This window comes from Nelumbo lutea, chromosome 2 (assembly GCF_056320005.1).
Source record: "Nelumbo lutea isolate HS-2025 chromosome 2, American lotus-T2T, whole genome shotgun sequence".
NCBI lineage: Eukaryota > Viridiplantae > Streptophyta > Magnoliopsida > Proteales > Nelumbonaceae > Nelumbo > Nelumbo lutea.
The window spans coordinates 83938079-83965934 of NC_142685.1; the positions used below are offsets into that span (position 1 = coordinate 83938079).

Below are 27856 nucleotides of genomic sequence, written 5' to 3' on the forward strand. Positions count from 1 at the left end.
TCATTTGCCCCTTCATTTTAAAAGATTTCGTTTCGACCAATCTCATTAATCTGCAAGTACCAAATCATTGTGAACACCCAAAAATGTTCTCTTCCCTCCATTTTCTGACCCAAAAGTCCCATCCATCCATCAGACCCCTGGTCCGACCCCCTTAGACCCGGTTGAACCAAAAAACCCTGTTTTTTTAAAATTACTACATTACCCCTCGAAACCCCTAAAATTCCACATTGTCATTTTCCAAAGTCAGTAATATACCATTTGCGGATGCTATTCACCATCTTCCCCAACGAGAACCAGTAACCCAACGGTGGTGCCAATCCCCTTTTTCTCACTGTTTTTAGATTTCTTCTCGTTTTTCATCATTAGTGGTGTAGCTTTTCCGCATTTTCAGATTTTTCCAACCACGCACCGATCCCCGTTCTCCATGTTCCTCACCAGCTGAGCAGAGTCGCATAGTAGTCATAATTCGGGCTATCTTTCTTCTCAGCTTAGGTGAAACTCGCGTCCAAGGAGTCGTTTCTTCTCACCGTGCTCCTGACTGCAGTCCACGAGGATTATCTCCGTTCCAGTTAGCAGTCATTGATCATAGCAGACTGAAGCTCTCCTGTTCCAGCAACCGTATTCAGGTCAACATCCATCCAGTAATAAGGAGGTTGCTGAGTTATCTCCTGCGAAGTTCCCAAAACCCAACTCAGTCCTGATGATTGGATCGGCTAGATTTAATCGGGTTAGTAATCCTTCATGCCGAATTTGATTTGGCAAACATTCTCTTTGTTTGTTTTTTTTTTTTTCTCCCATTGAGAAAATAATCCAATAGAAAAATAGTGGTCGTTTGCATCTTTTAGTTGCCTCTTTCCTTTTTCTTTATATGATGCCATTAATTTTGTTGCTCCCTTCATCGCATGCTCAATTTTGTTTTTGCTTAGAATCTACTAGAGTACCCTTTATCTTAATTAACTTTTAATGGATGAGGTTTAGAACCTATCAGAGTACCCTTTATCTTAATTAACTTATAATGGATGAGGTTTAGAACCTATTAGAGTACCCTTTATCTTAATCTATCCTTTAGTTTTTGCTCCGTGTTATTTGCTTTAATGCTTGATTTGTAGGGATGATTGCTGATTAGTCTAGGTTGTTCTTTATTTGTTTTCTTTAACCATTTTTGAATCCCTAATGTTTGAATCAGTGAGGATTATTGAGGTGAGCCTTCCGGTGATCAGGGTTGTTTAATTTGCAAATCAGAACCTACATGATATTTCAAAATAAAGAATAAAACCAAAAAAAAAAAAAAGGAAAGAAAGGGAGAAGTTGGTGAGTTAGAAGAGGGGAGCCGAATTGATGCTCATGTAAATTAGAGGAGGGAAAGAGTGAGCTGCCGATTTAGAATAGTAAGAAAGGAAAAAAAAAAGAAGAAGAGAAAAGTAAATAGTAAGCAGAAATAAATAAGTAGATAGACATAAGAAATAATGGGAAGAGTTAGTGGGAAAGAGTAGTGATGGAGCGCGATCAGGCTGGTCTTAGCTGTCCGCTGCCTTGCTTCCGAATGGGGTAGCAGGGAACCTGAAACGGAGGAGATGGGAAAGCTCCGGGGGGAACCCGGTGTAGAGGCTCCGAAGCTCAAGTTAGAATCCTTCAAAAGCAAGGTAATACCAGATAGCACAAAGTTTGCATACCTCCGTTGTCGGGGGGCAGGGGGCTCTTATAGTCACTTCATGTACTCGTCCCGAGGCCCTTTTCAGATCGGGTATGATTACCCTTGTGCTTATCAATTTGGCCGTCGTCCTTTCTGCTAAGACAAAACCGTCACTGCCTAACCGTCTAACTGGAGATGGCGGCGTCAGTGGTGGTGGCAGGTGGCCGTTTAGAGTGCTGCTGCCAAACGTCAGATCCCAAGTCAGTCAGGCGTGGCGCCCTCGGGCACGGACTTCCCTAGTGTCAGGCATGGTATGACTTGTTTGGCTTTGGTGCCCAGAAGGTGATGTGAAGTGCTGAGCGAGGCGGTCTTGAGCTCGGAGGTATCTATAGGGCAGGTCAGTCTCGGCGAGGTGTATCCCGAACTGTTACAAGGTGGGTCAATTCGAGGAAGTGTATCCGAGCTGTTACAAGGTGGGTCAGTTCGGCGAAGTGTATCCCGAACTGTTACAAGGGTCAATTCGGCGAAGTGTATCCCGAGCTGTTACAAGGTGGGTTAGTTCGGCGAAGTGTATCCCGAGCTGTTACAAGGTGGGTCAGTTCGGCGAAGTGTATCCCGAGCTGTTACAAGGGTCAGTTCGGCGAAGTGTGTCCCCTTGTTCCCGCCTAGGCTTGGCCCCTTTTGCCGAGCTGTTGTTTCTGCCACATGTCACATGAGAGAGGTCGGGCCAAATCTTCCTTCATCAATTGTCCCATCCTTCGAACCTTCATTGTTCGAGACGCTTTTGCTAGGGTTCTTTCGGTTTCTGAGAAGGCTGGAAACGTGCTTACTCAAGAACGCTGGTGGTTGTGACCGCGCGTTTTAAATTTCAAACCAATTCGCGCCGCTGGGACGTGACGACGGGTCATTTCAAAAAGGCACGCCACTGCTGTACGAGCGCGGTCGACTGTCAGGGAGACGTGCGGCGCGTCAGTTTCGAAAAGACGCGTGTCGAAGTGACGTCGGTTTCAAAAAGATGCGCTGACATTTCGCTTTTTTTGGAAAGACGTGCGCCAATCACGTCTCGACCTTAAGGGTTGTGCGATCGGTAAGAACGTGGGCCGTCGGATCGTCTTCGGTCTGCACGGTCGATTCTTGGTTACTGTAGCTATAAATAGCGGGGGACCCCGGTTGTTGTCACTTCTGCGGTTTGTCTACTGAGTTTGCGTCCAACCTTTCAGCTCGCGTCCAAGTCTTTTCCAGCTCGCGTCAAGGCTGGTTATACAGTTCACGGTTCTTTGGTTTTTCTTCAAACTTTCCGGTGAGTACTTTCTTGAATTCGTCTTTTCCCCAATGTCTAGCTTTGATAGCTCAGACGATTCTTCGAGTAGGGCCGATGTAGGTTCCACCAACCGAGCCGTGTCCCCAGACTGCCTCAGTGATCCTGAGGTGGAGTTTGAGGACTACGAACCAGTAGGTCGAGTCACTTCGGGCAGTTTGGCGTCTACCTCCCGCCGAGGTCGGATGCTAGACCGGTTTGGCCCTTCGACCATGACGCCTGAGGGGCTCCAATCCATACTTCTGTCTTATAATCTTCTTGGGGGGTACACATATTTTATTCCTTCGGGTAGCTTTCCTTGGGAACACGGTCCCGACGAGATCATGATTTTTCGAGAGCAGCTTGCTGTAGGGTTGCGACTTCCTTTCCATCCCCTTCTCGTCGAAGTCATAAACCACTTCGGTGTCACCATTGGCCAGCTTCATCCGAACTCTATTCGGAACCTGGTGGGGACAATTTCCCTTTTTTGCGAGCAGAACTTTCCCTTAGACTTAGAGATATTCTCCTCTATCTTGATGCTCAAGAGACAGTCGGGTTCTCTTCCTGGGGGGAGACGGGCATATTACCTTTCTCCTCACCAGGGTTTCAAGCTTCTGCATGATCTTCCTAATAAGGTCCCAGCTTGGAAGCGGGACTACTTCAGCGTGCGAAGTGCACAAGGATGGCCCTTTCAGACTGGGTGGGGTGAGGCCGCTCCCGATTTGGGTGTAACTCTTGATAAAGAGACAGTGAAGGGTCTCTGGCAATGGGCACGACAAGGCTTAAAGTGCCACCACTACTTAGCGGAGGCCAAGCTTATTGCAGCCGGCCTGAGTTCGGGTAGGTTTCTAGCTATGCGGCTTCTCTTTTTTTTTTTTTGATGTCGAACTCGTCTCTGTAGGTGTGATGGATGCGGAGAGAACTCGTGGGGGGCGTTTGTTCCAAGGTATGAAGAGGAGGAAGCGGGTCGCCAAGCGAACTCGTACCGAGCTGCCCCTGGATGAGGAGCCCCAAGCCGCAGACCATACGCCATAGGATCTGCCCAGGGAGCCCGAAGTGACTCCACCGGTGCATGAGACTGCCGGGGCACCTTACGTTGAAACCACTCATACGGGCGCTCCTGCGTACTCAAGTGCTCCTGCTCACTCCGGGTCTGCTCATACGCGGGCTGGGCCCTCAGGCTCGGGAGCTCAAGGGGAGTTTAGGAGCGTGTTGACGCTGAACTACGTTCTTCAGAAGAGTAGGGACACTACTTTCCCCGAGGAGGTCGCGACGTGGACTGATCTTCCCTTGAATCAGGTCGCTTGCCGCGCCGTAACACATGCCATGGTGGTAAGTTAGATTCTGTCTTCCTTTTTTATTTTGTTGCTTCTGCTGTCATTTTTGCTCACTTGTTTCTTTTGGTAGGTGAATTCTTCGATTCATGCCTTAGCGGCCCAAGTGGAGAGGAGCTCGCGACAGGCGCGAGCTACTGAGGCTGCCGCTCATGCTGCTGAAGAAGCCTTTCGTGCTGCAGAGTAAAATACCCGGGCTGCTGAGGCGGCTGCTTATGCTGCTGAAGAGGCTGCTCGCGTTGAAGTGGCCAGACAGGCGAGGTCTCAGCATGACACCGAGGCCATGGGGGTAGTTGTCAAGCATATGGTGGATTTGAAGTTGGGATTTGCAGCATCAAGTCGAGTATCTTTAGGAGGACATTAGGGAGAGAACACAGATTTTTTCCCAAGGTATTGAAGACGCCAAGAAGAAGGCAGTTGAAGACTACATTGCCTCCCCGCGTTTTGACGATCTGATGGTGGACTCTTACAGGAGGGGGTTCAAGTTGAGCCGGTGGATGATCCGGAATACATACCCCAACCTCGATGTAAGTGCCATAACCACTTCGCGTATAACTCAGGAGATGGCCAATGCTGCCGATGGCGAGCCGGACTCTGAAGGAGAGGCAGGGCCTTCGGGTGTTGTTGAAGTGCCTTCCGATGGTGAAGAAGTGGCTCCGGGCATGTAATTTTTTTTTTGCCAATGTACTGTTTCTTGCAATGGAGTGTCTTTTTCCCCTTGCTCATCTTCCCCGAGCTGTTTCTTTGTCGGGTTTTTAAATTTCCATGGTCTTTTATGCCGTGAACTGATTTTTTGCCGAGCTGATAATGTGTTGTCTACGCCGAAGTTCCTCGGCTTGCCTTGTGGCACATAGGGCCTGATTTCGTCCACTTCGCTAGGTGGTTTATAGGTAGTATCGCCTCAGGTTCACGATGTTCCATGTTCGGGGTACTCGTTTGCCTTCCAAGGTTTCGAGTTCGTATGCGCCCCCGAGCGCTGTTTTTACTTTATAGGGCCCTTCCCAATTAGGTCTAAGCTTGCCGATGCTGGGTTCGGGCACCATAATCTTACGGAGGACCAGGTCGCCGACTCGGAAGCTTTGTTGCTTTACTCTGCTATTGTAGTAGCGAGCTACCTGCTACTGGTATGCCGCTGTTCGGATGTGCGCGAGGTCCCTTACCTCGTCTAGTAGGTCGAGGTTGGTGCGTAACTCGTCTCCGTTCGTCCGATCGTCGTATGTTTCTAATCGCAACGTTGGTATTTCGATTTCCGCCGGGATCACCGCTTTAGTGCTGTAGGTGAGGTTGAAGGGGGTTTCTCCCGTGGCTGCTTTTTTGGTCGTTTGGTGAGCCCATAAGACACTTGGTAGCTCTTCGGCCCACAATCCCTTAGCTCGATCCAGACGTGCTTTCAGTCCGCGCAGGATGGCTCTGTTCATTACTTCCATCTGACCGTTTGCCTGCGGGTGCGCGACTGACGTGAAATTTTGCTGAATCCCCATGTTCTGGCACCACTCTTGGAACTTGATATCCTCGAACTGTTTGTCGTTGTCGGAGATTAGAACCCGAGGTAACCCAAACCGACATACTATGTTCTTCCAAAAGAAGTTCTGTATGTTTTGAGCCGTGGCAGTTGCCAGAGGTTCGGCTTCTATCCACTTCGTAAAATAATCTACCGCAACAACTAAGAATTTTCTTTTGCCTGCTGCTGGTGGGAATGGCCCTAGGAGGTCGATGCCCCATTGTGCAAAGGGCCACGGGCTGGCGAGGTATTTGAGGTCGGAGGCAGGTTGATGGTGGATGTTAGCGTGCTTCTGGCACTTGTCACATTTTCTGACGAGTTCGACAACTTCTGCCTTCATCATTGGCCAGTAGTATTCTTGTCGAAGTGCCTTTTGGGCGAGTGCTCTGCCCCCCAAGTGTCCGCCGCACAGGCCTTTATGAGTGTCGCGGAGTACGAACTCGGCTTCGGTAGGTCGCAGGCACCGCAAATAGGGGAGCGTGTACGACCGTCGGTATAACCGTTCGTCTATTATGACGTATTTGGCCGCCTGGCGCTGCACCCTCTTGGCCGCATTGCGTTTTGCAGGGAGGGTTCCGTCTATCAGGAAGCTCGCGAGTGGATCGATCCAGCTCGGCTCTGCTTCTAAGATGGGAGCGACCTCCTCTGTCCCCCCGAGAATACTAGGCCGAGGTAAGTCTTCTATGTACATAGTTCTCATATTGTTGTGACTCGTACTGGCTAACCGGGATAGGGCGTCGGCCTCAGTGTTTTCTGACCTCAGGATTTGCCTGATGATGTGTGACCGAAAGTTGAGCAGGGCTTCTTTTACTTTGGCCAAATATGCGATCATGGAGAGATCGCGTGCTTCGTATTCGCCGGTAACTTGGTTTACCACGAGTTGAGAATCGCTGTAGATGACCAAGTGTTTTGCCTTAACCTTTCGCGCTAGGTCCAGCCCGACGATCAGTGCTTCGTACTCTGTCTCGTTGTTGGATGCCGCGAACTCAAAGCATAGTGCGTATTCTACTTTAGTGCCGCTCGGGCCGCACAAGACTATTCCAGCTCCGCTGCCTTGCCGGTTCGAGGAACCATCCACGTGAAGGATCCAAGGTTCCTCATCCCAATTCGCTCTTCGCCTGATCAGGAGAGATGCCACACTGGCTACTACTTCACGGGGTTCGGACTCTATGGGCTTAGGAGCTCCGGGTTCGCCGCAACTGGGGACCTCGGGCTCGACCTGTGGGGCTTCATGGCTGAAAGTGCACTCGGCAATAAAATCTGCCAAAGCTTGGGCCTTGATAGCGGTTCTCGGTTTGTACTGGAGGTCGTACTCGCTGAGTTCGATGGCCCATTTCGTCAGTCGACCGGAGACTTCGGGTTTGAGTAAAACTTGTCTAAGAGGTTTGTCAGTTAGGACGATGACGGTGTGAGCCTGGAAGTACGGGCGGAGTTTACGAGCTGCTACTACTAGGGTACCTTGCCTCTGCTCTCTGCAAAATTTTACTAACATAATATATGGGTCGTTGGACCCGGTCTGTTTCCTTTATTAGTACCGAACTGACTGCCTCGTCGCTTGCCGAGAGGTACAGTGCTAAGACCTCGCCCACCTCGGGCCGGGCTAAGGTTGGCACACTAGCGAGGTAACCTTTTAGTTCATCGAACGCGAACTGGCAGTCCTGGGTCCACTCGAACCCTTTGCCTTTGACTGCCTTGAAGAAGGGTAGGCAGCGGTCTGCTGACTTGGACAAGAAGCGGCTTAGAGCGGCTATGCGGCCATTTAGCCTCTGAACCTCTTTTACTTTCCGAGGTGGTTTCATATCTAGAATGGCTTTTATTTTGTCCGGGTTCGCCTCAATACCGCGTCGATTGACAATGTAGCCTAGGAACTTGCCCGAGGTGACGCCGAAGACACACTTGTTGGGATTCAACTTCATGCCAACCTGACGTAGGATTTGGAAAACAGAATCTAAGTCTTGTATTAACTCTTGTGAAAACTGAGTCTTGACGACCATGTCGTCTACATAGCACTCTATCTTCGTACCAATCAGGGGCCGAAATAGCTTATTTACAAGTCTTTGGAAAGTCGCCCCGGCATTTTTTAGTCCGAAGGGCATGACTTTGTAGCAATACTGACCGCACAAGGCCATGTGCCGACTTCCACAGGGACAGTTACTTTTCCGAGGGGCCTGACTTCCTCTCCGCTGAAACCTACCAGGGGAGTGTTCGCGGGCTTCAGCTCGCTCCTCTTTAACTGCAGCTGGTCAAATGCTGATTTGAAGAGGATGTCCGCTGAGCTGCCCGAATCTACGAGTACGCGCCTGACCTCGAAGTCGCTGATCCTTAGCTTAATGACAAGCGCGTCATCATGGGGGTAGTGGACTCCTCGCGCGTCGTCCTCCGTGAAAAAGATTGGTTCTTCGGTCTTTGGTCTTTTGGGGGGTTCCGTTCTTCGAGGGCCGCTTCGCGAACTGAAGTCCGGGCTGCTGCCGAGGTACACCCCGCTACCACCGAACCTCCCACTATTACATGGATGGTTCCCCGAACTGGCCTCTCTTCCGGAGGCTACTTCTGCAACGGTTCGGCAGGTCTATTGCTAGACTCGGGAGCATCCTTTTCATGCTCCCTTTGCTGACATGTTTTATTGTTATTGCTGTGCTGTACAAAGTTTCTCAAGTATCCGCGACGGATGAGTCCCTCTATCTCATCCCGGAGGTTATTACATTGTTCGGTGCTATGACCATGGTCTCTATGGAAACTACAATACAAATTCTTGTTTCTCTCGTTCGGATTTCCTTTTAGGCGAGGTGGCCACTTAACGTACGGAGCGTCTTTGATCATCATTAAGATCTCTGTCCGCCTCATGTTTAACGGCATGTAGTCCGTCCGAACTGCTAGGGGGGCCCGGAAGGACTGGTTCGGCTTCGGCTCCTGGGTCGGGTTTTTTCTATTCACCGGGTTGGAGAGCTCGCCTTCTCTCTTTCTTTTCTCGTTCCCGCCTTCGGTTCGTTGGTTGATTTCTTCTTCTGTCCTCATGAACTTATCCGCGAGTTTGAGGAATTTGGCCACGGTCGCGGGCTGGTTGGCCACCATGTGCCATGAACTCTTTGTGCGTCACCCCTCTTTGGACCACTCCGAAGATGCTTTCCTCTGTTCTGGGGCACCGTCGGCTGGTGACGAAGTGTGTGGTGAAGACTTGCACGAACTGGGCCCAGCACTTTATCGACCCGGGGGCCAGGTTCCTGTACCAAGTGCGGGCTACCCCCCTGAGGGTGGTGGTAAAGGCCACGCACATGCACGATTCGCTAGCCCTGGCGAGGTGCATTTGCGACTGAAAGGCGTCAACGTGGTCGTTGGGGTCGAAGGACCCGTCGTACTTGTCCAGAGGTGGGAGCTTGAAGTCTCTGGGTAAGGGGACCGCTAGGAGTTCCGATGCGAGGGGGGAAGGAACGGAGAGAGCCGGGGCAGCCCCTACCTCGTCCGAGCTCGTGTCTTTGCCTCTGAATTCCGACAAGGCACAGGTGGCGGTTTGGCGACTTCGCCGGCGCCTTCGCCGTTGAGTGAGCCTTGTGTTGGCGCTGCTGGCCTCCGTGTTACCGAGCTCGATGGGCCCGGAGTGCTGGTAGTCTGCCGCCAGGGCACTGAATCGGTTTTCGGTGAGCAGGAGCTCGGGTTTGGAGCGCCGGGGTGCCGACCTCGCGGGCGAGGTTCTCGATCCGCCTGCGGGTTGCGAGGCGGGGACAACATTTTTCTCTCTTCGGCCTGGGGACGAGGCCTGGCTGTTGGGGTGGTTCTGGGGCCGGGAGGCCTTCGCCTGGCGGGGGTGCCCATCCTGCTGGGAGGCCTTGACCGGCCTCGGAGCGGGGTGGCGAGGTGGAAGTAGTGGTTGGTTCAGTGGCAGTTGGGGGAACTGCTGTTGATAGTGATACTGAGAGATGTTGTGCAACACTTGGTGCTGGTGAAGTTGGTGTTGCTGGAACTGTTGCATTTGGGCTTGCATTGCCGGCATGCACTGCATCAGGTCTTCCAATCGGTTTTGGCTAGCTGCCAGGGGGACGGCAGTTGGTTCGGTGAAGGTTGTCTCAATGGGGAGAGGAAAGGGGATGCTTGTGGTAGGAGGGTTTACGGGTGCCACTGCTTGTGGTGTGTTCAAGATGGGGATCCCATCCGCCGAAAGGGGGATGGTGAACTGTCCAACGCACACTACGGGGATCGAAAGTTGCTCCCCGGTGGCGTTTGTCTCCGTGCCACGTCCGGTGGTGCTGGAGGAGGCCATGAGTGTTGAGTTTTTTGAAGAAAAAAGGGGATCGAAGTTTGGAGGGAGGCTTTTTGAAGCGTTTCCCACAAACGGCGCCAGTTGATGGAGTGCGATCCGGCTGGTCTTAGCTGTCCGCTGCCTTGCTTCCAAACGGGGTAGCAGGGAACCTGAAACGGAGGAGATGGGAAAGCTTCGGGGGGAACCCGGTGTAGAGGCTCCGAAGCTCAAGTTAGAATCCTTCAAAAGCAAGGTAATACCAGATAGCGCAAAGTTTGCATACCTCCGTTGTCGGGGGGCAGGGGGCTCTTATAGTTACTTCGTGTACTCGTCCCGAGGCCCCTTGTCAGATCGGGTATGATTACCCTTGTTCTTGTCAATTCGTCCGTCGTCCTTTCTGCTGAGACAGAACCGTCACTGCCTAACCGTCTAACTGGAGATGGCGGCGTCAGTGGTGGTGGCAGGTGGCTGTTTAGAGTGCTGCTGCCAAACGTCAGATCCCAAGTCAGTCAGGCGTGGTGCCCTCGGGCACGGACTTCCCTAGTGTCAGGCATGGTACGACTTGTTTGGCTTTGGTGCCCAGAAGGTGATGCGAAGTGCTGAGCGAGGCGGTCTTGAGCTCGGAGGTATCTATAGGGCAGGTCAGTCTCGGCGAGGTGTATCCCGAACTGTTACAAGGTGGGTCAGTTCGGCGAAGTGTATCCGAGCTGTTACAAGGTGGGTCAGTTCGGCGAAGTGTATCCCGACCTGTTACAAGGGTCAGTTCGGCGAAGTGTATCCCGAGCTGTTACAAGGTGGGTCAGTTCGGCGAAGTGTATCCCGAGCTGTTACAAGGGTCAGTTCGGCGAAGTGTGTCCCCTTGTTCCCGCCTAGGCTTGGCCCCTTTTGCCGAGCTGTTGTTTCTGCCACGTGTCACATGAGAGAGGTCGGGCCAAATCTTCCTTCATCAAGTAGGTTAATTGAATAATTAGTGCATAAATATAAATGAATAGGGTTTCATAAAAAATAAATAAAAACTAAGAAAAAATATATAGATAAATAATAAAATAAAAAGAATAACAATAATGATAAAAGTATAGCAATCAAAGTATATATATAATAAAAAGAAACAAAGAAAAATATAAATAATAGTTAAAAAGGATGAAAAGATAAAAATATAGTACAATAGTAAAACGAGGGGTAGAATAAAATACAAATAGAAAAGGAAAATAAGAAAACTAATAAGGTATATTATCTTTTGTGATTATTTATTCTTATGGTTTGCCTTTATTAATTCGCTTACATAATTGCTTATTTCGTGCTTATGCTTTTTTTTGAATTTCATGCAGGCCCCACCTAACAGACTTGGGAGAGGGGTGCCTAACCCTTTTCCTCTCCCATCCGAGTCTTACCCGGATTGGCTAGTTGGTGCCTCAGGCTTTGGAGTCACTATTAAAGCGAAAATGTTTTTGAAAATTGTTCTCGGTGGTTCTATCACCTCAATTTTCTTAATTGATGGGTGGCAACTCCAAATCAACCCAAGTGAGCTGTTTTCCGATACTCACAAGGAGAAAGGAGGGAAGTTTAAGCCCCCGTTTGATTTTACTTTTAACAAGTACTTCTTTTAAGAGCTAGGACCACACATTAAGTGGTTATTAAGTGCTTTTATGTGTTTGATAAAAAAGTGGGGAAGAAGTATTTTTTGTTAAAAGAATCAATTGTTAAAAAAGTGACCTGAAGTTGGCATTTTTTTTAGCACTTATTGGAGAAGTACTTCTTCTAATAGAATGGGATGAACCAGTCCCTGGTATTTTTTAATACCCAAAATACCCCCACGCAAGGGTTTTACCTCCTCTCCTCTCATTCGAACTTAGTGAACTAGGTAGCGGCACACCCAGTTAAAAGTTCACCGATGACAATCGGTGGTGAGGAAAAATGGCCGGTAGACCTGTCGTTTTTCCATTTTGTTACATTTTGTGAAGTGCTTCTTTATATTAAGCCATTTTTCTTGGTTTTCTTTAAACTTGAAACTCCCCTGTTTGATGTGTTCACAGATTTGCAAGTTAGAAGAGTTTAATGGCGACAATCTCACCGTCCAACCATCAATAACAAGGAGGTTAGTTCGCTCAAATCCTCCCCTCCATGTTTGCTATTTTTTTTGGTTTTTTGTATGATTATTTGTCTGATTCAAAAATGTTTTGGTTTCATATGAGAAATCAGATTTTTTTTGTTAAAAATCATGCAAAAAAATTGCTGAAGTTGGATGAATATTTGGTTACACTTTGATGTTTGAATATTTATGATGTTTTAATTTTTTTAACTTCTGATTAATTATTCATTAAATCAGAAATATTTACTTGTTTTTTTTTTTTTGCATTGTCTATGTGATAGATTCCTATGCATGAATAGATTCTTTTTCCGTTTTCTTTTTTAAAAATGATGCAAACATATGCTGATATATGTGGGTTACATATTTTTTTTTCTTGATTTTTGTATAATATTTGACATTGTTTGAATTATTTTTTATGCAAACAATAATGTTGAAAATGATGCAAACATATGCTGAAAATGATGCAAACTATACTGCAAACATTGTTTGAATTATTTATTGACAACTTGTGAATATTTGTTATGTTATGTTTTGTATATGTTTTTGTGATTTTTTTTGAATAATCCGAATTTTAATTTGTTGCATTATCCTATTTATTTTTTTAGATAGGATATTGGTGGTGTTTTTTATATTTTCTTGAATAATCAAAATTTCATTTTTTGATTTATCATTAACATGTATACTTAATATTATCCTATTTTATTTTTCTTTAAATTCTCATTAGTATTGGTGATCTTTTTTGTGAATTTTTTGAATAATCCGAATTTTATTTTATTGCATTATCCAATTTAATTTTTTAGAAAGGATATTGGTGGTGTTTTTTATATTTTCTTGAATAATCAAAATTTCATTTTTTGATTTATTATTAACATGTATACTTAATATTATCCTATTTTATTTTTCTTTAAATTCTCATTGGTATTAGTGATCTTTTTTGTGATTTTTTTGAATAATCCGAATTTTAATTTGTTGCATTATCCTATTTTATTTTTTAAAAAGGGTGGTGTTTTTTAAATTTGTGAAAATTGCACCTTAAAAGAACTATCTGGAAGTATTTTATGAAAATGCACCTTAAATGTTCTTTCTGGAAGTATTTTATGAAAATTACACCTTGAAAACTCTTTTTGGAAGTATTTTGTGAAAATTGCGCCTTAGAAGCACTTTCTGGAAGTATTTTGTGAAATTGTTCCTTAAAAGTGTTTTCTGGAATCATTTTGTGGAAACTACACCTTAAAATCACTTTGTAGAAGTATTTTGTGAAAATTGTGCCTTGAAAGTGCTTTCTGGAAGTATGTTGTGAAAACTACGCCTTAAAAGCACTTTCTAGAAGTATTTTTGTGAAAATTGTGCCTTGAAAGTGCTTTCTAAATGTATTTTTTAAAAACTGCGCCTTAAAAGCACTTTCTGAAAGTGTTTTGTGAAAACCGTGCCTTGAAAATACTTTCTAGAAATATTATTCATTACTTGTTAAATTATTATTATTGTTATTTATCAATATTATTCATTATTTGTTATTATTATTATTATTTTTGTTGTTGTTGTTGTTGTTGTTGTTATTATTATTATTATTATTATTATTATTATTATTATTGTCAGCACCTATTTTTTGCTCGGTACACCGCCTGAACCTCGAATTCACCTCAAACACCCGATTAGACCCTTTCGATCGCTCTGAAACACCCAGAAACCTAGAAAACCCAAGTTTCACCCCAAGAGCCCTCAGATCCACTGTTAAACTTGTCCAATGCCAATCTGATGGCCACGATCGACCTCCACTTACACCTCAACCACTAGATCTGACACAACCATAAGACCCAGGATCTCCCACAACACCAACCCGTAAAATTTCTATTCAAGACCTAGGATATCCCAAAACACAACCATCAGACCTAGGATCTCCTAGACACTTCAAATATCACCTATAAAATTTTATCCCAAGACACCCTTGCTTATTCCTCCATCGCACCAAGATCTCATTTAAGGCTTCAGATTGACTAGATTCCAAAGCCATCCAATTCGGGCCCATTTGGCCCAATTTAACCTTACCTATCACATTAGACTACCCAACAACTCTACCTTGTAAAATTTCACCCAAAACTGCCTTCGTTTACCACTTCATCGAACATATATTCCATTTTGAAGCTCTAGATTAGTCGAATCAAGCCCTATCTAGATCTGCTTGATCCAGGTCCAGTTGGGCCAATCTGACCCCACTAATCAATCCAGAATCCCCAAAAATCCCACCTTGCCAAACTTTAGCCAAAAATACCCACATTTACCCTTCCATATAAAAAGATTCCATTTCAAGTAATCTTGCTAGCCCATTAACAAAACCCCCCTCTGTAGCCAGACCCATCTCAACCCTCCATCTTTGACCGAAAATCTCAGCCACCCGTCTAGAACCCCAATTTGACCACCCTATCAAAAAATTACCAAAATACCCCTTAGATTTCCTAAAATTACAAAAATACCCCTACATCCCATATAAATTCAACTTAAGTTAACCATTTGCCCTAATCCACTATTCATTCTCTTCCCCTGTTCGAACCCAAACATAGAGCGGTGGCAGCAAACCAGAAACCCTATTCGATCTCCACTCTTTTCCTCTTGAAGGGATGAGAGATCCATCATATGGATGGCCGAACCTTATAGGAAGGTTAGGCGAAATTCCAAAAATTTCTTTACTGCCATCCAGGAATCCTATTCCCAATTTAGGAAATAACATTTTCAATGTTCGTTCTTGTAACCAAACCGGACCAAATCTGAAACCAAATTAAGGGAGGGATATACCTGATACGGAATCCATGCAAGAATGCTCCTCCCAACGTAGGTGTTCACACCCAAAGAGAGTATCAAATCCTCCCTCCACTGAAGATGGCACAACTTAAGGTGAGGCAGGATCAACAGGTAGTTCTTCACTAAGAACTAGTGATTCTTCAGCGAGAATCAAATGAGACAGTGAGCACAACTTCTAAATTGTTTCTTTTGGTAAGAAACAATATCAAGATCAAATCTTGATCCAATCCAAGAACTGGAGATCGAAAAGGGTAGGGCAGCAAGAGCATGAAGAAAAAGAGCAGAAGGCAAGAGCGGTCTAACTGTGTTGTCTTCTCTCTGTATTCAGTGAATGTGTCTTTGGAGGATCGCCCTGCTCTCTTATTTATAGCCTTAAAAAGACAATTTCTTAATCTCATTAGGAGTTTCCTTATCCAAATATTTTATTTGGATCTAGACTCTAAGTGATAAGGATAACCCCTTATCTTATTTGCAGATAAAGATCAGCCTTCCTAATCAAATTAGGAATTCCTTTGATCCAAACCTTTATTTGGATCTAGACTCTTTAAGTGGATAAGGATAATCCCTTATCTTATATGCTAATCCAAATCCCAAATCCACCCCTATTTAATTAATCTAATTAACCCAGTTCGAAATGGGCTTTTAGGCCCATTAAGCTTTCAGGCTCATTTCCACTTTAATGCTGACTAGTTTGGCTCTCTTTGTATGGCATGGGACCCTATCATTGATCTACACATCAACCACATGGGTTCAGCCTAGCCTCTGCTACAAGGCTTGGCCGAATTAACTGCTGAATGCAATGAACCCCTGAGTCCATCACTATAGGCTTTTAATGGGCCCAACATTTACACTAAACGGTCATTGGGTTCAGCCATCTTATGAAGGCCCAATTACTACTGGTAGATGCAAGATTAACTCATTAGGTATAACCCTCAATGGTATTACACTTAACCTCTCAGCCCATAATGATCAAACACTACCCGACAAGAGATGACCTCTCCTTCGGCTACAAGGTGCAGTGCTGCACTCTCTACTCACATGGATTCCAGGAATTAAAACCTTTGGCAAACATTTTGAAACAATTAGAGAGAATGCATCCCCGATCATTCACTTTGTCCGACAAAGGGGTTGATCATGTCACTATGATCACCCACTCAAATGAATTCTCGGACTGTCCCAACATATCCAGGTTTTGACCCCCTCTAAAAATCTTATTGATTGGCATATCAAAGATAGCCCAATCTGACACTAGATCTATTCATGGGCTGAGTGGCCTGATGGGCCGGACCGAGCCCAGATGGGCTTGAACAGGCATTTTGGCCCGCAGGCTTAACCTCGGGCCAAAAAGCCCGACTCGCATAAAATTTGAACCGGGCTTGGGCTTTTCCAAAATAGCCCAGTCTGAGCCCGACCCGACCCAACCTATAATTAAACCTAAGTGAAAACCCTATGTGATGTCCATTTGAATAATTTTTTTGATTTAAGAAGGTTGTTGATTCACTTGTAGGACCATTGTTCATTTAAATAGGGGTAAAAAGCATCTGAATTAAAATAGATAATGTTTATTTGAATAGGAACAAATTCGAATTTCTTTTATTAGGTCAGGCCTCAGGCTCGGGCTCGGGCTTTGGGCTTTTTATCAGGGTCGGGCTCGGGCCCAAGTTGTAGGCCCGTTGGTCAGGCCGGGCTTGGGCTCGGGCCTAACATTTTTCTGTTAGTAAAGAGTAAAAGTGCAGTATCATAATCGAGTCTAGGAGTCAGGTGTAACATTCTAGTTTTTCCCATCTATCTCCAAGGTCCAGGGCAATACTAGAATTTTGGTTCGGTTCAGGGTTTCAAGAAAACTCACACTGCATGTACCTCAGGTCTCACCCTAGTAGTTAAGACAAGCTACCCCAACCAACTTCGTGGCACATCAGTGTCAGCCTTGGCAAGATAAATCTCCCCAGTTCTATCCAACGACTGTGAAGATTCTAAACTAACACGAGTTTCATATGTGTCCAATTTAAGGGTATTACACATAAACACACAATAATAACATGAATCAAATATGTACTTTATTCATTTACAATAAATGTCATAATGTACATTATGCTGATTGGAGCTAAAGGCACACACTGTCTTACAATCTCTTCTCTCTTCTTCTTCTTCTTATTCTTCTTCTTCTTCTTCTTCTTCTTCCCTTCCTTTGGTTGCAGCGGCGGATTTGAAGTTAGCGGAGATCTCTTCTCCGACCTCCTCCCCACACATCTCTCTCCCTCTCTCTCTTTATCTTTCCTTCCCCCTATTCCTTTTCTATCTATAGCTGGCTCCCTTTAGCTTTCTTATTCTTTCTCTCTATTTCCTACTCTCTCCTATTCTCCGGTTTTCCTAGTTTCCTCTTCTCACTATGTTAACAGTCAGTCTCCCTTCATCTTCTCTGCTTCGTATTACTGCCGCCGATCATCGTCACTTTCAGCTCCCAACAACCTGAACAAATTATTAGTTCTATCATCCAATTCAACTTCATCCCGCCGATCACCGCTGCTTTGACTTCCGGTAGCAATGACAACACTGCAGCATCATCCATCTCAGGCCAAAATCCCAACCCCGCGCTGCCTAGTAGGCTGAAGTTCACCTAAAAATGACTACTGACTTATCGCATTTAACCTAAGTCGATCTCAGCAATTGTCTAGCTCAGAGAGGTTGGTTTGTTCATCGGTTTGCATCAAGTTAAACATTGCGTTTTGATTTGGGCATTCTACAATAGACTGAAACCTCCCCTGTTCATGAGTTCGGGTAAGGCAAATTGCAGAGGTTATTCTGGTGTCTAGTGCTCTGAAGGTGAAAACACATCTAGTAGTCAGCTAGGACTGAAGGGATGAGAGATCCATCCCATGGACGCCCAAAGATTGCAGAATAAGGGGGCGAATTTCAAAAATTTTTCTCTCCCTTCAACTGGGAATCACATTCCCTATTTAGAAAATCATATTTTCAAGGATCATTCTTGAACCTTAAACTGAACCAGATCTGAACCAAAAGGAATGGGAGAGAAATATACCTGATACGGAGAAGTAATATCTCCCAACGAATGTGTTCACGCCCAAGGAAGGATCCAAAGACTGCTCCCACTGAAGATGGCGCAGTGCAGGATGGAGCAGAATCAACAGTGTTCTTCCCCAAGAACTCTGTCCTCGCAAGAATTAGTAGAATGGTACGTGAGCACAACTTCCTTTTCAATCCTTTCTCAAAGAACTGATGTCAAGATCCAATCTTGACTTCTCCCACAACTGGAGATCGAACTGGCAAACAGGGCGGCAAGAACAGGGAGGCGGCAAGAGGATCTGATGTATATCTCCTAAAGAGAATCTGATGTATATCTCCTAAAGGCTGCCGCCCCCTCCTTCTTTTGTTAACTTAAAAGATCAGCTTCTAATCTCATTAGGAGTTGCTTATCCAAATCATATTTGGACCAGCCTTCTCTTCTAGTGATAAGGATAAACCCTTATCTTATCTACAGATTAGATCAGCTTTCTCCTAATCCCATTAGGAGGTTTCTAGATCTGAATCACATTCAGATATGGACTCTCTGAGTGGATAGGATTAAGACCCTATCGTATCTGCTAATCCATCTCAGAATTCCCCCCTTTAATTAACTAAATAAATAGCCCAGTTCGAAATAGGCTTTAGGCCCATTAAGTTTATATGCTCACTTAACCTTCCTAACTGCTGCCCAGTTGGCTTCCTTGTATGGTGTGGGACCCAAGCATTGATCAACACATCAGCCACATGGGTTCGGCCCAGCCTTTGTTACAAGGCCTGGTCGAATACACTATTAAAGACAGTGCACCCCCTGAAACCCATCGAATAGGCTCTATGGGCCATACACTTACCCTATGTGGTCCCTGGGCCAAGCCACCTTATAACACCCAGGGACTGTGGGCAGATGCAAGATTAGCCCATCGAGTATTATCCTCAATGGTCTTACACATAACCTCTCAGCCCTTAATGATCATACACTGCCCGACAAGAGAGGACCTCTCCCTCGGCTGCAAGGAACAGTGTTGCACTCTCCACTTATATGGATCCCGGGAATTAAAACCTTTTTGCAAACATTTTAGAAACCATAATATATATACTTTTATATCTCATATAAAATATACTTTGCAAAACAAATCTCAACGGTTGAAATCGGCTGCCGGCAGTCTTGGTTTCCAACAGTGAGAGTGCATCCCCGATCATTACCTTTGTCCGACAAAGGGGCTGATCCTGTCACTATGATCACCCACTCAGATGAATTCTCGGATTGTCCCAACATACCCAGGTTTTGACCCCCGTTAAGGATCTCACTGATTGGTACATCAAAGACAGCTCGATCCGACACCTAGTGCAGTATCATAATCGAGTCTAGGGGTTGGGTGTAACTTTCAAGTTTTGCCCATCAATCTCCAAGGTCCAGGGCAATGCTGAAAATCTGGTCCAGTTCAAAGATTCAATTAATCTCACACTGTATGTGCCTAGGGTCTCACCCCGGTAGCTGAGACAAGGCACCCCAACCGACTTGGTGGCACCACAGTGTCAGCCTTGTCAGGATAGGTCTCTCCAGACCGACCCACTGGCTGTGAACATTCTAAACTAACACGAGTCTCAATAAGTGTTCAGTTTAAGGGTATTACACAGAAACATACCAAGGGAACATGAATCAAATATGCACTTGTATTCATTTATAATAAACTCATAAAGTACATCAATTTTGATTGAAGCTAAGGGCCTACAAAACTGTCTAACAGCTCCCACTTGCACTTAGGTCCAATCAGGTACTAGCCGTAGTCCCATGCTTTCCACGTGTTTCTCAAACACTTTCTGTGTCAGTGGCTTAGTCAATGGGTCACCACATTCTCCGCTGATGCTACCTCTTACTATCATCCTCCCGTAGGTCCAGTGTTGTCATACAACAATGGAATGGGTGAAGTGCTGAATTCCAAATTCATGAATGAACACCTTCATTCATAAGGCAGCCTCACTTACGGCAATGAGCTTGGCTTGGGTTGTGGACTATTAATTTGCAACTTAGGACCCCTGTTTGCTGCTTTTCCATCAAACAGCACACGATCCTATCGTGAAAACATATCCAGATGTATTTTTTCTATCATCTGGGTTTGACTAGAAATTAGCATCTGTATACCCTTGGATCTATAGTGAGCCACCGTCGAATACTAGACAAAACTCTTTTGTACTTCGAAGGTACTTAAGTATGTTTTTCACAGCAGCCCAATGCTCCTGCCCTGGGTTGGCCTGAAATCTGCTTACTACACTCACTGCCTGAGCTATGTCAGGACGAGTGCACAGCATGGCATACATGATGCTCCCTATGGCAGAGGCATAGGGAACGTCTTTCATGCCATCAATCTCCTCAGAAGTCTTGGGAGACATCTTCTTGGAGAGAGTGACTCCGTGCCTGAAAGGAACATTTTCTTTCTTGGAGTTTTCCATGCTGTATCTTTTGATTATTTTGTCAATGTAGGCAGATTGGGATAATCCTATTATCTGCTTCGATCTATCTCTATAGAGTCGAAGACCCAGTATATAGGAGGCTTCTCCAAGATCTTTCATGGAGAATTGCTGTGATAGCCATACTTTCACCGTAGTTAACATACCTACATCATTCCCAATGAGTAGAATGTCATCTACATACAGAACCAAGAAGGTAACCTTATCTCCACTGTACTTCCTGTAGACACAGGGTTCATTCGGATTCTGCTCGAAGTCAAACGATTTGACAGCAGAGTCAAAACGGATGTTCCAACTTCTAGAAGCTTGCTTAAGTCCATAAATAGATTTATTAAGTTTACATACCATGTTTTCCTGACCTGCAGCAATGAAGCCTTGCGACTGCTGCATATAGATATCTTCAGTAAGATCTCCATTCAGGAATGCAGTTTTGACATCCATTTGCCAAATCTCATAATCATGGTATGCTGCTACAACTACCAGGATCCTAATGGATTTAAGCATGGCCACAGGTGAAAAGGTTTCCTCATAATCGATGCCCTCTTTTTGAGTGTACCCTTTCGCCACCAGGCGAGCCTTGAAGGTCTCAACCTTACCATCGGGGCCCTTCTTCCTCTTGTAAATCCATTTGCAACCGAATGCTTTTACCTCGGAGGGTGGATCTACTAGAGTCTAGACTCCATTGGCCTCCATTGAGTCCATCTCTGTTCTCATGGCCTCCACCCACTTCTGGGAATCTATGTCCAACATAGTTTCCGTGTAAGTCACGGGATCCTCCTCACTAGTCAAGGTGGCCTGGATACCCGAGTGGATCTTCTAGATTGGTCACTACCTGGAACTTGTGGGACATCTCCCACTACTCCTGAGCTCTCCTCATCAAGAACAACTTCCTAACGATGGGTGTCTAGGATATAGTCAGTTTCCAAGAATTGCGCATTACGACTGTAGAACACTTTTTGCTCACTTGGGTCATAGAATAGGTAACCTACAGAGCCTTTTGGGTAGCCTACAAATAGGCAACGGCTGGTCTTGGATTCCAACTTGTCTGCACTCGTTCTTTTAACGTGTGCTAGACAACCCCAAATCTTCAAGTGTCTGACACTTGGTTTCTTTCCGGTCCAAAGTTCATATGGAATATTCGGAACCGATTTGGTTGGAACCCAATTCAGCACATAAATTGCAGTCTCTAATGCGTAACCCCAAAAGGATGTGGGTAACTCTGAGTGTATGAGAAGCGACCGAACCATATCCAATAAGGTCCTATTCCTCCTCTCTGAAACACCGTTAAGTTGTGGTGTAGCAGGAGGAGCTAATTGTGATACTATCCCATTGTCCTTTAAGTAGTCCCTGAATTCATCAGAGAGATACTCGCCACCTCGATCTGATCAAAGGGCCTTAATTTCTCTCCCTAACTGTTTCTCGACCTCTTGTCTAAATTCTTTGAACTTTTCAAAGGATTCAGACTTGTGTCTCATTAGGTACACGTAACCGTATCGTGAAAAATCATCTGTGAAGGTGATGAAATACACATGTTGATTTCGTGTCCTAACACTCAGGGGCCACATACATCAGTATGTATTAGGTCAAGTGTGCCTGTACATCTTTCAGGCTTACCGTTAAATGGCCGTTTCATCATCTTGCCTTGTAGGCAAGGCTCACAAGTGGGAAGATCTTCTACAGTTAGAAAATCCAAAGGACCATCCTTTACCAACCTTGTGATTTGGTCAACACCGATGTGGCCAAGTCGATAATGCCACAGACACGTGGGATTAACTGTATCACGAGCTCTCTTCTTGGGGATTTCAGCCGACGTAGCTTTGGTTATGTTAGTTTCTAGAGAAGGATGTAGAACATAGAAACCGCTCTCTAGTTCCCCGTATGCAATGAATCTATTGTTTCTTTTAATAGTAATCGTATTACTAAAGAAGACAGAATAACCATCTGCACACAGTTTTGAGATAGAAATCAAATTTCTCCTTAAATTTTGCACATAAAGACAGTCTTTCAGTACAATTGTTCCTTCTCTAAAAATTAACTCCACGGTTCCTATGCCCGCGGCTGCAACAGTTGCAATAGTCCCCAAGTAGAGTGTGACTTCTCCTTCACTCAGCCTTCTGCTTATCTTGAACCCCTGCAGTGAGTTACAAGCATGAGTTGAAGCCCCGGAGTCAATACACCAAGACGCAGAAGCTACCAACAAATTGGTTTCTATAACACAAGTTTCGAAGTTACCTTTCTTGGATTCCAGGTAGGTAGGACAGTTCCTTTTCCAGTGGTCGGTCTTCTTGCAGAAGTGACAGGCATCCGATGCTTTGTCTTTCTTCTACTTCTTGCTCTTAGTGGCTTTCTTCTGAGGTTTCTTTGCCTTTATCTTTCTCTTGCCTGTCTTGCCAGCTTCAACAAGCATGGCTACAGGCTCATCCTTTCTAATCAGTTCTTCAGCTCTTTGCAACATATTGATGAGCTCTTGTAAGCTGACATTCAACTTGTTCATGTTATAGTTCATGATGAACGGATTAAAGGAAGGAGGCAAAGAGTTAAGGATAGCATCTATCTGGGTTGCAAGGTCCAGCCCGGATCCAAGAGCCTCCAGTTCGTTGATGTATCCCATCATCCGAAGACAATGGTCGTGAACTTGTTGACCCTTGGACATTTGTGCGGGCATGAACTGTTTCAAGACCTTTTGTCGAGTAGAATGATTTTGCTCTTCATACATTGTCCTGAGACTGTCCAATATGTCTTTGGCAAGTTTGATCTGATCGAACTGCCTCTGTATCGAGGGTCGGGTCTAACTTTCCAGTTTTGCCCATCAATCTCCAAGGTCCTGGGCAATACTGGAAATCTGGTCTAGTTCAAAGATTCAATTAATCCCACACTGTATGTGCCTAGGGTCTCACCCCGGTAGCTGAGACAAGGCACCCCAACCGACTTGGTGGCACCACAGTGTCAGCCTTGTTAGGATAGGTCTCCCCAGACCGACCCATTGGCTGTGAACATTCTAAACTAACACGAGTCTCAATAAGTGTCCACTTTAAGGGTATTACACAGAAACATACCAAGGGAACATGAATCAAATATGCACTTTTATTCATTTACAATAAACTCATAAAGTACATCAATTTTGGTTGAAGCTAAGGGCATACAAAACTGTCTAACAAGGACATCACTCAAGTAGATTAAAACTGATCCTGCTCTATTTTATTTTTCTTTACAGGGAGGATTTGAGGTTGTAGAGAAGGCCGATGGAGTGGGTTCCATCGAACTCACCCCCGTGGACCTCCTGTATTCAATCCAATTCGATCTGAACTTTGTTGCTCCCTCCCCTACGATAATTAGATATGAATTTAGTTTAGTCATAAATTGGCTAGTAGATTGTATTAGTTCAGCAGTAATTTTTGAACTCTTAGTCTCTCGACGTTTATTCATCCTCTTTTTCTTTGAATATTTTTTTTTTGTTTTTCTTCTTCTGTTGTCAATCTTCTCTGTGTTGTAGCTGATTCCATCAATGTCTTTGTTCTTAGTCTGTTGTTAGATTTTTTTAGCTGATATGTTTTAGTCTTTAGTCCATTGCTGGAGTGCGTATTAGTGCTTGCTGATGCTCATCTAGAATTTACTTGTTTAGGTAGTGACATGTTAACTACTCATTTATTTCTTTTCTTGAATCTGAATTAAATAATTGTTAAGCTCATCGAGTTTGCAGGCAGAATTCTTGTTTCATGTGTTATCTTGATTTAATTCATGTATTACCATGTGGGTCCCACCTTGGACCCAAGAGAGGGGTGCTTACCCCTTCCCTCTCCCATCCGAGACCTATTCAGACTGGTTTAACTGGTGCCTTGGGCTATTGGAGTCACTATTGAACCAAAACAATTTTGATACTATTCTCGGGGTTTCATCACCTCCATTTCCTAATCTGATGGGTGGCGACTCCATTCCCAGCCCAAGTGGCAAATGAGCCATTTTTTGATGCTCACAATTATTATTATTATTATTATTATTATTATTAAGTGGGTCCACATAGTGCTTCACGTGTGGGTCCACGTGGGCTCTCAATTGTCATGATGTGGCATTTTTCCTTAAAATGTATAGTATAATATGTTAAAAGCATTGTATATATGTATGAGTGAAGTGAGGGCTAAAATTGTTATTTGTGTCAATATAAGTGCTTAGAAACATAATAGGTGATTTGGTAAGTGGGTCACTAAACAACATTAAGTGGTTGTTAAAATAAGTACTTCTAAGAAGTGCTTCTAGGAAGTATTTTTTGAATCTACTTCTAACAAGTACTTTTAACAACCACTTAATCATCAAACAGGGCCTAAGGAGAGATGAGAGAAGGGGGAATGGGAGAAGGAGAGACTTCTGACATGGGACTTAAGCGCTATATAATATAGTATAGATAAATAGCTCTATAATATATGCTCGTATAATGTAGTTACTTATAATGATTTTGATTTAATTTTGATCTGATGGCTAAGATTTCTCAATCAAGGTTATTATTTGGAAATGAAGTGGACTCCAATAGGGTTAAATAGTTATTACTCTAAAGGAATTAAGATTTTGGGTTATTATGTGAAAGCTTTTTAAAGGCCAAGGGTAAATCATCAATAAACTAATTTTAAATAAAATGAAGAGGCGAGAACCAAATTTGAACTCAAGAACAAGATAAAGCAAATTTTGCAAGTATTCTCTCAAATTTATCCTTTTTCCTACTAGTGGAAAACAAATGCATTTTGTAAGATTACAATGATATCCCTTTGTTTTATTCTATCTTTTGCAATTTTTCATTTTTTTGCCTTTTGCAAAAGTATCTTTTGAACCGAAACTCTAATAGAATTATCCATTCATTGAAGTTAAACTATTGGTGTGTTGTGATAGGAGTGAAAAAAAAGAGAAAAATGAGTAAGGGCATTTTTGACATATAAATATAATATTTATTAAAATGATAAATTTTCTTGTTAGGATTAGCTTTCTCATAATAATGGTGCATATGGGCCACAACGCTTTTTTTAATTATTTATTTTTATTTTTTGAGTCCCTTAGGTTAAGATTCATTCAACTCAAAAAATTACGTATCACTCCCCTGAAGATCTACAATGAGTTGCCTCCCCTCCATTGGAAGTAAGTTTTGGGGCTAAAAAAAGTAGATCAACAATGAAGGTGTAGGTAAGGTGGTGTCTAGGTTAGGGAGGTGGTCTCTTTGAAGGACAAAGGAAGGCCGAGAACTGGGAGGTTAGGGTAAAGGGAAGTAATGGGGTGGTTGAGTGAGGAGATCAGTGATAAGGGTAATCAGTGATTGGATATGGATGGTTTTTGCTGTGAGAAGGATTTCTATTTATGGGGAAGATACCGAGATCCTGAAAGGAAGGAGTTAAAGGTGTTTGTTTTCTAATAGGAAAGGGAATATTTGATTCGTTGCCAATCATTAAGGAGCATTGCTGGGGTTTTGCCATATGTCCCTCATGCTACTACCCTTTTTTGCGCCTTGCTTAACTGACGTGGCACTAGCGATAACATTGTTTGGCAAATGATGTCTTATTAGACTTATGTGGCACCTTGTCACATTCAACACTTTGAAGTTTCACGTATAGGTAATATCTGGGCCCGATTCTTAACGAATAGGGATCCTACAGCGGTTGAGGGTTTATCTCGGGCTTGGGTGCGTGTGAATCCGTATCGTAGGTTCAACCTGAGTTTGCTTTGGGCTTGTGCTAAGAATTGGTTCATTGCAAGCATGTGATGAACCACAGGTCCATCATAGACCTATGATGAACCATGGGTTCATCACAGAGGAAAGATGGGCTGCAGGCTAATCGTGAGCATCCATGTGGTATCAATCTAGTGTTTACTGTGCTCTGAAGGACTGAGCGAGCACTATGCGCCTACAGAAGGAGGGGGAACCATCACTCTTTATGGCCAGTAACGTGTAAAAATGAAATTATGTGATAAGGGGTCATTAGAATTATCGAAAGATAAAGGGGATGAGTTTTTATATAATAACCAAAAACTTATTTAAATGTTGCGATAATATGTGAGACATTTTACTTAAACTAGTAAGTGTGCACATGCTTTGGGCATAGCAATTCTAAATGATGATAATGATAGTAATAATGTATACAAAATTTTTTATATATAAACTTTATGTGTTTTTTTTTATTTTTCTTTATATATTTTTTGTTTTCTATTACTAATCAGGTGTAGATTGCAAAATCCAAATCTGATTACATAAATGCCTCATCCGAATATGTGATTATCGGATAAAGTTGTGAAGTTTCAAATATCATTGATAGGCCTACCTACTTGGTTAAATTCTTCTTTTTGTAATGTTTTATATTATTTGCTTATCTTTTTTTTTTGTTCATTTATTAGAGGGAATTAAATGAGGTGAAAAGTAGTAGTTCACTTTACAATTTAATCTTCATGCTTAAATAGAGACTAGATTAAAAAATGAGTACTTTAGTCAAAAGAAAGTTCCACAATCTTATTCATATTTTTAATAGTAGTGTAAATATAGAATTATAGATGTGTTCAATTTTTTTCTGTAATTGTTTTTGTATATCTATGTGTGAAAATAATTTTGATATGTCACACTTACTTTTTCGTTTAATATGATAATGTGCTTGAATGTTATTTCTTGCAAAATTTATGTATTTTTATATTTTATGAAGTTTTATTATTTATTTATGAGATTAAAGTTTAACACATTTGATCCAAAAGTTGAACTATTGATCTTTGCCAAATAGTAAAATAATTTCATTTTTGGTCAGTTCTAAATTTTGTATTTCATTTTCACTATCAATAAAAATGATTCTTGTTTATTACACTTATTTTTTTATTTTGATTATTAAAAATATCATAAATTTGTCTACTTTTCTACTTTTTAAAATTTTATATTTATTTTTATTTTAAAAAATTTAGGGAAAATTCCCAATTAGTACCCTGTACTTTGGGTTGTCACTTTGGTCCCCAAACCTAAAATGTGACAATTCAATACCTGAACTTTCAAAACGTGACAATCCAATACTTGCCATTAACTATTAGTTAATATGTCATAAAGTGACATTTTAAAAAGACACAAGTGCCCTTCGAGTGTCATCTAATTTTCTTTATCAACCATCTAAACGTTGACAAAAAATTAACAATCCCAAATCCTTGCTTCTTCCATTCAAGAAAGTTGGGGTTACATTTGAGTGGGCATTCTGGTGACCCTAACTTTCTTGAATAGAAGAGGCATGGGTTTTGGAATATTAATTTTTTTGTCAATGTTTGGGTAGTTGATAAAGAAAATTAGAAGACACTCGAAGGGCATTTATGTCTTTTTAAAGTGTCACTTAATGACTAATTGACAACTAGTTAATGGTAGGTATTGGATTGTCATGTTTTGAAAGTTCAGGTATTGAATTGTTGCATTTTAAAGTTTGGAGACCAAAGTGTAAAGACTAAGGTCGCTACCCTTGACGAGTTACAAAACCAAGAAGATAG

At 43.4% G+C, this 27856-nt stretch overlaps 1 long non-coding RNA gene across 1 annotated transcript; it reads left to right on the forward strand.

The window, feature by feature from the left end:
- The first annotated feature begins 269 nt into the window (after positions 1-269).
- Positions 270-24059, forward strand: LOC148871663 (uncharacterized). Its single transcript, XR_016108189.1, has 4 exons — positions 270-727; positions 11328-11520; positions 12033-12094; positions 23589-24059. It is a non-coding gene; the product is annotated as an uncharacterized LOC148871663 (long non-coding RNA).
- The last annotated feature ends 3797 nt before the right edge of the window (positions 24060-27856 follow it).